This window comes from Prinia subflava, chromosome 2 (assembly GCF_021018805.1).
Source record: "Prinia subflava isolate CZ2003 ecotype Zambia chromosome 2, Cam_Psub_1.2, whole genome shotgun sequence".
NCBI classification, from domain to species: Eukaryota; Metazoa; Chordata; class Aves; order Passeriformes; family Cisticolidae; genus Prinia; species Prinia subflava.
In genome coordinates this window covers 18084833-18097828 of record NC_086248.1, presented here as the reverse complement: position 1 = coordinate 18097828, position 12996 = coordinate 18084833, and positions in this window count along the sequence as shown.

Here is a 12996-nt window from a genome sequence, read left to right as displayed (position 1 = left end):
TAATCTGACAGATATAGTTCCTTCATCTCCATGTGCTTAGAAAATCTACATTTTTTTCATAATTCCCATACAAGACTCTGCCTAACACACAACAACAACTGAGAAATATAATTTCAGGCATTAAATCCAATATGTACAGTGCTTTTATTAGAGAAACTGCATACCTATAAAACCAGCTAAAAAAAATTCATGGTGCTACTACTCAAATATTCTGGAACAAAATCCCTTTCTCCTCTTCCTCTCTTCTAAAGAATCCTAATATTAAGCTTACAAAAAAAAATCTTAAATATGTTAAAGGTATGTCCCAACAAACAGTAAGCAAATCATCACACCTAAATAGGTTTCATTTGTGTTAAAGTACTGTCAAGATTACTGCCACTGACATGAAAGCCAGGTTCAGAAATTATATCCAGAATGGAGTATTATTTTCCCTGGAAAAAACCCGTGCATTTTCAACCTACACTAAAGACAGGAGGAAGTAAAGTGAAAATATCTACAAATTAAAAGGAAACTTATTTGAAACAATGATCTTAGATTTGTAAAATCACCACAGTTTCTTAAAATTGGAGTCCCAGCATCAGCTTATTCAATTCATTATGATTTCTTCCTTTCATAGTACATTTAAAATCACTTAATCTAACAAATACATAAAAATACTATTTTTAAAAAAATAGTGTTAACATGTCAATAACATAAATATATTCTGTAAGTTTTTGTTTGCTGTATTCCCAGATTAAATATAAGACTATAAAAAGTAAATAGCTCATTTAATGTTCAAATTCTGTGTTTAAACTTGATGAAGTTTGAATTATGTTGTAAGGAAACTCATTGGAAAACCTATAATTTCCTAAAATAAAATTAGTTCAATTCAAGTCTAATAAAAGGCAGAGCACTATTTCAAATTTAGGAGATTAAATATATTGGGCACCTGAATTCAATTCAGTATTTACATTATTAAAATGGATACCCAGAAAAAACAAGCAATAATTTATGTATATAACTTTAGATACCAAAGTTTGAAAAATTACCTAAAAATCTGTGTTACAGGATGAAAAAATCCTTAATCAGTGTGCACGAACTGTGGCTGCCTCTGATAGGTGGTAATGTGTGATAAAATAAAGGCACTAGTCAGGAGAATATTTTTGCCCTGAGATGCTCACTACCAAACTGCAAGCCCAGGGGATAGCTTGAGGACCAGCAAAACAATTTTCTTCCATGTCAAGTGCAATTATACAGGTATTCTCGTATACACTGATCTAAGATTATGATTTTGAGCTGAAAAGCAACAGTTAACTCCAGAGTAGCACAAGACAGTTGTTTACTGCATGTCATGGTAAGCACAGGTAAACACAATTCAAAAAATTACTCTTCCAAAATCAAATAGAATCAATCTATGAAATGATGTCACAGGAAAAAAACTGTGGACAACTAGACAAAATTTCCTCTGAGATTTATTTAATGAAAAGCAGCAACTATACCTTGTTTCACAAAAATGTATGTCACCATACAGGAGAAAACCACATCTAATTGTTCACCAGAAAATGGGCTCTCTGACATGAAACAGGGGAAATTGTTTCATAAATCAATTTTGCACTAACCTTCTAAACAAAAACGCACCACGCATTTGAGATGCAATTACTTTGCCTTGTACATCACAGAATAAGGTGACTTGCTATTCAAGGAAGGAGAGGTGAGAGTTGCTCTCTGTTCCCTGCACTGTACATAACAATCTATTATCAGAGAAATTAAAAAAATTCTCAGAAAATACATGATCCTCAACTCTCATGCACAGGCTTGTGTAAAGCCCCTCCATGCAGCATTTGTTCACACCAGGGCCAGTGACAAGCTCAGCACCATCCCACAGCAGCAACTGCTGTCTGTGCTTGCTTATCCACCTCCCACTGAGCACACCACATAAATAATTTAGACCCAGCCCTTTCTGTTGTGTATATGGCTAATGGACACTTGCATCTGCTTTCCAGAAGCTTCTGGAGTCAGGAGTATTTATGTCAGAAGTCCTAATTCTTTACTATTTTAGTATTATTTTTTATTATTTATCTTCTTCAAACAAGAAAATAATCATAAGGGCAATTCAGTGCATGCTCCTAAAGAAAGAATTGTGCGAACACCACGATTTCTACTGTCCTAATACTGTTGCGCTATTTGTCCCACTTCCTAAAACTATTTTAGGGAGTTTACAATGAGGTACATGAATGGAAAGGTCTTGGCTGGATTTCAGGAAGCAAGATGAAAAGACAGCCAGAGATGGGAGCTGGTAAGTCAAGCCGGTTTTGGTTGAGAGAGAGTTAATTTTCTTCATAGTAGCTACTAAGAGGCTATGTTTTGTATTTGTGACCAAAACAGCATTGATAATAGAGATTTTTTAGATATCGCTGAGCAGTAGTACTCACAGAGTCAAGACCTTTCTGCTCCCCACCCCACCACACCAGCAGGGATGCTGGGGGTGACAAGGAGTGGGAGGGAACCCAGCCAGGACAGCTGACCCCAACTGACCCAAGGATTATCCCACACCATACAATTTCATGCTCAGTATATAAAGGTGGGGAAAGTAGGAGGAAGGTGAGGGGGATATTTGGATTGATGGCATTTGTCTGCTCAAGTCTCCATTATGCATGATGAAAATCTGCTTTCCTGGGGTGGTTGAACCCCTGCCCACAGGAAATGGTGAACTAATTCCCTTGTCTTGCTTCACTTGTGAGTGTCTTTTGCTTTACTTATTAAGCTGTCTGTAACTCAACCCACTAGTTTTCTTACTTTTACCTTTATGATTCTCTCCCTCCATCCCACTGGACAAGTGACTGAGTGAGTGTGTGGGCCTGGGGTTAAATACTGACACGGTAATGGCTTACAGCAATCCCACCCCTCAAATTCAAAGGGGTCTGAAACGCTCCTACTTCTACACATACAGTTCAGACATATTTGTTTTCTATGCACATGCTCTAGTCATCAGAATTGCTTTTGCCTCTTTATTGTACTTGTTTCTTTACATCATATGGAAATTGGCTTGACTTGCTCTCTCCACATGACAGGGATGGTTTGGCTGAGGTTACTTTGCACCTGATTTTCTCTCACAGTACCAAGAGCACACAAGAACAAATCCTTAAGCCAGCCATGAACCCAAGTGCAGCAAGTCCAAGGCTGCTTGGGAAGAGGCTGCTTTTTACCTACATCTTGTAGTTCTTACCTACATTTTACCTACATCAAGTTAAATAAGCCAAAAGCAAGTGCTTTCTTGATGAGGCAGCTATAAATCAATAAATAAGGGATTAGAGGGATATTCAAAATAAAGGTGTTAACATGAGAACACACAGACAAGTCAGCATCAATGAAGGGAGCTGGTGGGTTTACCAGAGATGATGCTATTTGCATAATACATCAGTTTATACTTTCACAAGGATAAATACAAAGGTGAAAATTTATTTGCCTAAATCCAAGCTCATTAAATAGTAAATATCAAATTACTAATAGTTAGCTTAGGTAATCTTTGTGGAGGAGGGATAAAATTCACAGAACTGCTCAGCTTTGCCCTACCAAATCTGACATCAACACACCTAACAATATCTTCACTTCATTACCAATTTTGGTTTTAAACCCTGAAGCTATGGTTCCTTTACTGCAGTGTTGGGGTAAATTCACCACTGCTTTAAAATATACAATTTTGCATATGACTATATTATTCACAAGTTATAGTATTAATACTTTAATGCTGAAAATAAATTAATAAATACCATTGCTGGCATGAAACACATGAATTAGAAGGGTTGAAATATATGGATTGCAGTCACTTCATCATCTGGTGTCAAAGCAAAAAGCATCATGCCTTTCTTCATCACATCATCCCACTCCACTTGTGTCCTTATATATATTATGTCTGCTTCTGTGGCACATGACATGCATTCAATTAAGTAATGGTACTCCACATGTGGTAAGTGCTCTGCTCCAGCTTTACACTGCAGCACAATGTGCCATGTATTAGCAAACTAGACAATGATCTGATTTACAATGTGTATTCCCCTAAACGTGAAAACACTGCTCATAAATTGCATTTTTTGTATATATCACTTGAGTTGTCTACTGCTCTTAGCTGACTTTAAAAACTGTAGGAATTACACAGTGAAAACGACTTGAAAGTTCACAGCATCCTGCAGGAGATGAGGCATTGTAATGCACATCCTCGATTCTCTGCAGGATTCAGCAGACTGCAAATCTGTCAGGGCAGAGTCTGCAGGGAAACTGTACTTTTCAGCCATCTCTGTTGTATATAATCCACATTATATGATGCAATAAGATATAAAATTGTCAGAATAGTCCAGAGTTGTTCACTCCTTCTTAAAATTATATGTGCAAAGACAAAAAGACTGAAGGGGAGTTTGTATGTTTTGGAGCTGAAATCATATTGTCCACATGATGCACCATAAACTTTAAACCATCAGCTGTCATGGCTGATCTTATACAGGTGCTGAACAGTAAGCATTTGTGCTGAAATAACACCACACAATATATCAGCTCTGGTAAGTGTTGATCCATGCTTTTATCTAGACATAGTAAACAGAAAAAAAGAAATAAGCATATAGCATTGTGAACACTCACAAGTAGATACAATTTTAAATAAATGTTTGAAAATAAAATCTTAATAATACTGATTTCAGTAAATCAATAAGGAGATTTACAGTTCCTGGACAGATGGTATTGACCCACATTTCTTCAGAAAGTACACCAGCACAGCAACATCTCCAGACTTTGGGCAATGTGCATTGTGACAGAATCAGCAGTCAGCTGTAATTCAGATTTCCCTCCTTTTCCAACTTCTGTCCACAATGCCTGCCTTAAGGGTTTTATAGGTAGGACAATCTCTCATCCTCTCTGGAAACCTCCCAAACAGTAAAGCCCGCAAAACCCTAAGAGCTACCCTTTGGTACCATAAGAAGAAATGAGCAGCATAGGGTGGGACGGATGGGAACTGTTTGGTCCAATCTTACTGCAGCCAGAATGGCTGGCCATATCTCTATTTAAAATGTAAACTAGTTGGACCAGGTGGGATGGAGTTATGTGGCTGGTACCAAGTAATGCTTTGAGAGGACAAGAGTTTCAATTAAAACGATCGGCGAACCTGTCACTTCATGTTGTGTGTAAATAGCTCCACCTGCCCAGTAAAATGCCAAGAGGAAATGCCCTGGTTCACTGTTCGTCTGTATGGGATGCCTCACCCAGCCAAGGTCCGTCCCTGCTCAGAGTTCTCATTAGTTTAACCAGCAATATTCTGGTTTGCTGCTCCTTCCAGAAGTGCAGGCAATACCACGGTGCAACCCTCAGCAGCTCCCCTCGTGCTGCACCTCCAGCTGGGCCATGGAGCAGAGACACTCAGGAGGAAACATTTCCAGCCACCATCAGAAAAATAACTTAAACTTGAAATAATGGGAAGCAGATGACTGAACAGATCATTTGAGGTGACCAGCTTGTTGATAGGTGATACAGCTGGGGGAGATGTGTGTAAAACACACACAAACTGTGACAGTGAGTTGGTTTTAGAGGAGTTAATATATGTTGCATGTCAAATAATGAGACAGGAAACAATGAAGATTATATTGAGGATTTAATTTAAATAAGAATACGTTCTTTAAAAACGTATTCTTACATAATGGCAACCATGCTCCAGTTTAGAAGCTTTCAACTGCTTTTTAACATGACTAAATAACAGATCTTCTACATATCTGTAACTTGATAGATGCAAAACATTTAACTTGAAAGACTTCAAATTTTTGGTCATTATTTAAGGGTTAGAGGTGCACAGGCCAAAAGGTAACAACTTCAATTACAGGGTTATTACTTGCAGCTCGTGTGGAGAAGTAGCTCCAGAAATGCAAACTTCAGGGCCACACCTCACACCTAGGATTGCTCTAGTCTCTAGGATAGCTGCAGCTGCTCCCTCCCACAGAAATTTCCCATCCCATTAGTACAGTAAATGATTTACACTACATCAGTAATGCAAAATTACAACTCAAGAAATGTCAGCACCAAAAGAAAATCTCTACTTTTCACTCTTTTAAAATGTTTAACAGTGAATTCAATGCTTGCCAAAATTGCTGGAAGCCCTTTTTTAGGCAGTCCAGGCAGCCTGTCTGCAGGAATGGAACAATCCAGGAGTCTCCGCTCTCACTTTGAGCAGGTGTAAGGAATGAAGAATTACAGGAGTGATTGTTTATCAGGCTAGTTAGGACAAGTGTTTATATTTGCTGCACTAAGTACCTTTACATTGTTTTAGATCAAAGAATTACAAACTTTCTCATAATTTAGGAACTAATTTCTTATTTAAAAGAAAGCAATGGTTATTCGGCTGTTCTTATAATGGGACTAAGGTTTGGATTTAACTGACTGGTATCTATAATAGGAAAACCGAAGGATGGTGAGTAAGGCCAAGTGGGTGATTTCCTACCTTTATTTATTCCCTGGAAATGGGTTTCTTTACCCATTTCCAGAGCGAAGAAAACAGATTAGTATCTGTAGATCCCCATCAATCCCATTGCAGAGGAAGCTGTGTCATCTGCACAGGTTGCTGGCCCCAGCCCATCTGCCAGTCCCACTGCCAGCAGTCCCCCAGCTCCTCCAGCCTGCTGGCAGAAGGGTTTGTGTGGCCATCCCCCTACACATCATCCCTGGAACCAGCCAGGTTAGCCAATACTGGTGGTTCAGCTCTCAGGGGTTTTGGCTCATTTTTAGAGATGGCTTTGGATGTAATTACAACAGCAAGCCATCGTCAGTGCTGTGGCAGAGGCAGCCCCTAAGTCAACAAAGAGAGGGTTACAGAGAGCTGGGGCTGCCTGGAGGCATCACCTCCTCCTCTGGCCCCAGAGCACCTGGAAAGGGTGCACAGACACCAGGTGAGTCTCACTGGGGGAGCCCAGTTCAAACTAATTACTTCACAGGCAATCAAGCAATCATCAGCTGATAACCACTTTTGGATATCGTGGATCTGACTGATTCACACAAGAGACCAGAGCTGAAACTCTCTGTAGTCAATAATCAAAGCTCTGAGCCAGCTAATTCCCTTCTGTTAGCACTGCCTACGCGTGCACAAACACATGCACATGTTTTCTCTCTCTTTTCCCATTGTCTGCCACCTTGAGCTGTAGCTGCAGCTCCCAGACAGGGCAGGGTGAGCATTCTATATTCTCTGCTATTACCCTGACATGCAGTGAGACCCACCTCTAGGTATCGGCCTGGAACATTGTCGGAGTCTAGAACATCCCTCTGGCCACCCTGGAGGGTTTGGAGACCGGACAGGGGGGTCTGGGATCTGTACAGGGGGGTCAGTTAGACCCACACAGGTCCCAGGAGGACACTGACTCTGATTCCTGTCCATGGGAGTGAACACTCACATGCAGGAAGAATCACAAATCCTAAGAATTTGAAATAAGTAGTGGATGGTTTGTTGTAGAATATAAATATAGAAATTAGGATTCTTAGCATATGGGGCTGAAGAGACAAGATGGAGGAATTGGGGAGTGGCCCCTGTCTTCCTTGTTCTTGTTCTCGTCCCCCATCTTGTGCTGAGTTGGGTTTTAGAGATTGGTTTAGAGTAGAACTGACATGTTAGTATGGATAATAGGTATTGGTAAAATTTTGTAAATAAAAAATACGTCTCGGACAGTGGTTGGGTCAGGGGTGCTGTACATAAGGTACGGGGCTCTCTGATCCGCCCAGTCTGCCGCGTGTCCTGCTCTGTGGAGACACCTTGCAGAGCTGAGAAAGAACTAAGATAAGGTACCCTGCCAGGGAGGCCTGGCAGAGTTGAAAAAGGACTGAGATAATGAAGAATAAACAACCTTGGAAATGTGCACCGGCGGACTCAGTTTGTCGTCTCTGCCTCTGGTGTGTAACACTTAGGGCAAAGAGAAGACTGAAAACCTTATTACCTCTGGGAACAGCAACCCAGGGGAAACTCCTAGGGAACAGCAACCTTGGGAGACCCTTATTACCTTGGGGAACACCAACCCCAAGGAGAATCTCAGGAAAACTACAACCCTGAGAGAACATCACTGATGGTAGCAAAATAAAAAGGTTGATTCTATATTTTTACAACCCAGGCAGATCAAAAGCAAAAAAAAAACCTTACAACATATAGCATCAATGAGCATAAGATATTTTGGTAGGCTTATTCTTTTAAGAAGCAAGCACAGGGGCTCTTGTGTGTGTTTGCAAAGCAGACCATTTAGCATGAAAACATTATGTTCTGATCGTGCAAGAAGAAATGGGCCATTCTCTACTTTCCTATGGCATTATGATTTCCAACCCTCATTGTCTATCACTTTCTGGGCAGTAAATTACTGCTTTTTCAGCAAAGATTCAGATCCACAGGCCTTAGCAGCTTCCTTTTAAACTTTTAACAGTGTATTTAGAATAAATCTTATAACAAAAGTTACACAGTATAGTACCACACAAGTAACAATGGCATTACTTCCACATGGCCAAAACTTTAAGAAAAAAATTTTTTTTAGAAGAATACAAAATTTAGTCACAAAAGTGAGAAGCAGACAATAGTTCTGACAAGAAAAGAGGGAACCTGGGGGATGACTATTGATAGTCTCAGCTGTGGACAGAATAGGAAACAAGTACAGAGCTTCAGCAGCTAGGAAAAATGCAGGCACCTCCTCAGAGAATTTACCAAGTAAACTCCCCAGTGAAATTACATATTCTGCATATGAGGAATCCAGGTTTAATACCTCAACAGTGGCAAAATCTTGTGTTGATTTTTTCTAGCTTCAGCTGAAGTTAATCAGAAAGCTCTCAGACTTGCATCACAAGTCTCTGGTTTAAACTCAAAGAAAATTACTTTGTATGATGGCTGCAGTTGTCTGTGCTAGAGAGGAACACAACAATCCAGGAGGTCACCCTCAACTCAGTATCATTTTATCTGTGCAAGCTTAAATTTACTTACTTTGAGTACTTTGACCCATATAAGCATGGTGCTATAGCTTTTCAGGATGAAGGGCAACAGGTTTGATTCAGCTTAATTAAAAGTAACCAGAAGACTTATACACACTTGTACAGGAATAAGATAGCCCTAAGTTACTAAATCAAACAGGCATTACAATACTAGCAAAAGAGAAAAAAAGTTAATTTTTCAATGAAACAACTAAAATAGCAATAAAAATAGATGAAAATTTACCAGCAGGCTTTGTTAAATAGAAAACATTTCTTTGTTTAAGTATGGATGCATCAATTTCCAGCAACTTTTCCAAAAGCATTTAAGTAACTTGGGAACTTAAGATCATTACATGTTTTTGGAAAACTTCTTATTCTAAATCAGATTGCATAAAGATCTGTGAAAATTTCAAGGGATGGACAGACAGATGAACAAATCAGTTTCTTTTTTGCATTCCTTGCTTGTAGCTTCTCCCTCTGTTAGCTGCCTTTTTTGCATTGACTTTTCTTGGGAAATAATTAAAAAAGAAAGGAAAAAGCAGTGCTCAGACACGCAGCCTGCTTCAAAGCTCTGGTGAGTAGCAGGGAAATACTTTAGAGATCAGGTAGAATGAATTCAAGATGAGTGAAAATGGTCTTTGGTTCTGCTCTGCTACCTTTTACTGAAGATTCACTGCAGAGACGTGAATCATCTCCATCCACGCTGTGCTTTGCTTCTTGCAGGCGTTTTTCACAGATCCCTCCTGCTTCTTTTGTCTCCCAGTGTCAGACACGGTGATTTACCTTTGGTCACTGTGGCATTAAGGGTTTACTACCAGTTAGAACAAGCGTGAAGGAAAAGGAACCTGCTGCAAAATAAATAAATAACATAAGGCAGACGTTTTGTAATAAGGAATAACAATTAGGTAATAAAGACAGGGAAAAATGGGAAAGCACAGCTTCTGTTCACTTGGCTTACAGCAAAAACCCCACATTTTTTTACTTTAGATCAACTGAAATCTCTGCTTAAAATAAACTGAGAATACAATTAGATTCAGACAACTGGACTATTTGTCTTTTTAGAAAGAAATCTCCTTCCCAGCCAGAATGAACAATGAAATAGAAGTAGGGTAAAAAACAAATATTTTTAATGAATGCATTAATAATCAAACAGATGTAATTGTACAAGACACTAATGGAAACCATTGTTCACAGAAGACAAACATCAACATGATAAAATGCTGATTTTATGAGGTATATGAAACTTCAGCTTTCTCCAAGTTATCCCTCAAAAAATAAATAAAGATTGAATATAATAACTGTGATTCTATTTAGAAAATTAAAATCACTGTTTTTTAGAGAATTCAAAAACCTAGGAGTGGTACCTTCAGTCTTAAATTGTATGTCTTCCTTCAGGGACTGTAAATAGTTTTTGTGTTTATGATAAAAGAGATAGCAGAAAAAAATGAGGAATATGTAGGAGAAATATGCATATTTTGAAGTTATGTATTTTACCTGAAAAGGAGGTTTGTCCTCTTCATTTATATATAATATTCCAGAGATCCCATGTAAGTTATTAAATTTTAATGCTACTAGTATGCTAAGAAAAGCATGTACCACTAACTTACTATATACACTATAGTACAGAAGAGAACCAAATCACACTTAAAGATACTGCCATTTTTCCCCCAACACTTTGTACTTATGTTTAAACTCTTAGATGTGTCTCTGAGGTCTTTAAAACTCTCAAAAATATTTCAGCCAAACCCAGACTATGCAAGGGCCTGAATACTGAATAAAATAAATTTACTCAAAATTAAACAATAAATTTTTACTCAAAAGTAAAACCAAACCAAACCAAAACTCCCAAACTGAATCAAATATAGTAAATTATTTCTGAGACTTTTAAAATTCTGTTGGATAATAAAACTACAGTTGATACCAGGATCCATTCCAACAAACATAATATTAATGCACTTTGTGATAGTGTTTAAAACATTTTCTGATTTTTCAAAGAAGCATATAAGTACCAAGGGCCAGTGCTCATTTGTCTGATAAATAAGATGGCTGTTATTTTCAGGGCAACTCATTGTGCCTGGGATGGTTTTGGAGCATATTTCCCAAAAGATATTCCCCAAACTGTCATTCCAAGTGAAGAAATGTTGGATGTATGAAAGCAGCATTGTTTCTTTACAGCTGTTATCATTCGTGGTTTGGACCCAAGCATTTCGTTTATTCTCTCTCTAAGTTAGATGATGTTGTGGGTTGGCACTGGCCCACTGCCAGGCACCCACAAAAGCCACTCATGCACTCCCCTCTGCAGCTGGACAGAGGAGAGAAAATTTAACAAAGAGTTCATGGGTTGAGATAAGGCCTGGGAGAGAGGTCACTCACAAAACACCATCACAGGCAAAACAGGCTCAGGTCAGAGATGTAAAGTGAATTTATTACTAACAAAATCAAAGCAGGATAATGAGAAGTAAAATAAGCCCTTAAAAACACCTTTCCCCCCATACCTTCCTCCTTCCAGCTGTACCTCCCACCCCAGCAGTGCAAGGAGACAGGGAATGGGGGTTATGGTCATTCATCACCTGTGGCTTTCTCTGCTGCTCAGGGAGAGGAGTCCTTCCCCTGCTGCACCCTGGGGTCTCTCCCACAGGAGACAGGTCATTAACTGCTCTGCCCTCTATCCGAGGGTCTCCCAAGGGGTCACAGCCTCCTCCAGGCATCCACCTGCTCCAGTGTGGGTACCCTCCATGGCCTGTGGGTGGATCTCTGCATCCTTGTGGTTCTCCATGGGCTGCAGGGGAATCTCATCTCTGGTGCCTGGAGCACCTCCTGCCCCTCCTTCTGCAGTGGTGTCTGCAGAGCTGTTCTCACATGTTCTCACCCTGCTCTTCTCTGGCTGAAATTACAACTGTACAACAGCTTTGTTTTGATTTTCTTCTTTACTATGTTATCACAGAGGTGTTATCAACCTCTCTCCCTGGCCCAGGCTTGGCCAGCAGCACGTCCATCCTCAGAGCCGTCAGGGACTGGCTCTGCCAGACAGGGTGGGAGCTTCCAGCAGCTTCTCACAGAAGCCACCCCTGTGCCCCCCCCATGCAACCAGGCCATGGAAACCCAGTACAGGGGAAAAAAACCCTTTCATTATACAATTCCAAGAGATCTCTGAGATGTTGCACTGAAAGCCAGTAACTTTTCTTGCTTTTAGACAAATCTTGGCATAGTCTGGGCATAGGCATGATTCAAGGTGCCATCAGCCAGCTAGAAATTTTTGAGGCAGCCTCTCTGTTTCAGAGCATGAGAGACTTCGTTCTTTTTTCTTCTTTTTTTTATCATCATGGACACAAGCTGCTATATGCAGATGCTCTTATTAATAGCACAGGGTTAAAACATTTCTAAAATCATGGGAATAGTTTACGATAGATTCAAGGGGGTGGAAAGAGAGGTTGGGCCTGGTAGGCCCTGGGAAAGGGAGCCAGGGCGGGGTAGGCCCTGGGAACAAATTGTCCTTACTGGATCATGTGAAACTGCACCTGCGTAATCAGTAAATGATAAATGATATGATTGCTAGATGTGATGATTGTTTGGTAATTGAATATGATTATTGTTTAGTTCTAATAACAATCATGAGAAACGATGTTTGGGGGCTTGATGGAAATTACAAGAATTCATGCTTGGGTAAGATCAATGTATACAATAGATCAATATAAGTTTAATAATTAATATGCAGTTATATAACAAAAAGGGTATAAAAACATGTCCATCTCAAATCCATGTCAGAGTCAGATTTGCATCTGTGCCCCTGTTTTCCAGAGCTCGTCAATAAAAGCAGCTGCCTATAATCATATTCTGTGATTATGTGTTTCTGAATGCTAACATTATGACCAAAGAACAGGCTTGGGAAGTTCCCTTTTGGTAGTACAACCACGGCCACAGGCCCCCATACACCACAGCCGAGCCTTTCCTAAAGACATCTCTCCTGGGAAGAGTTTGTGCTGTTCCTACCAATATCTGCTCACTTCTTTTCCTGTGGACTACAGGAACTATTGCTGAAGGCTGCTACTCCAG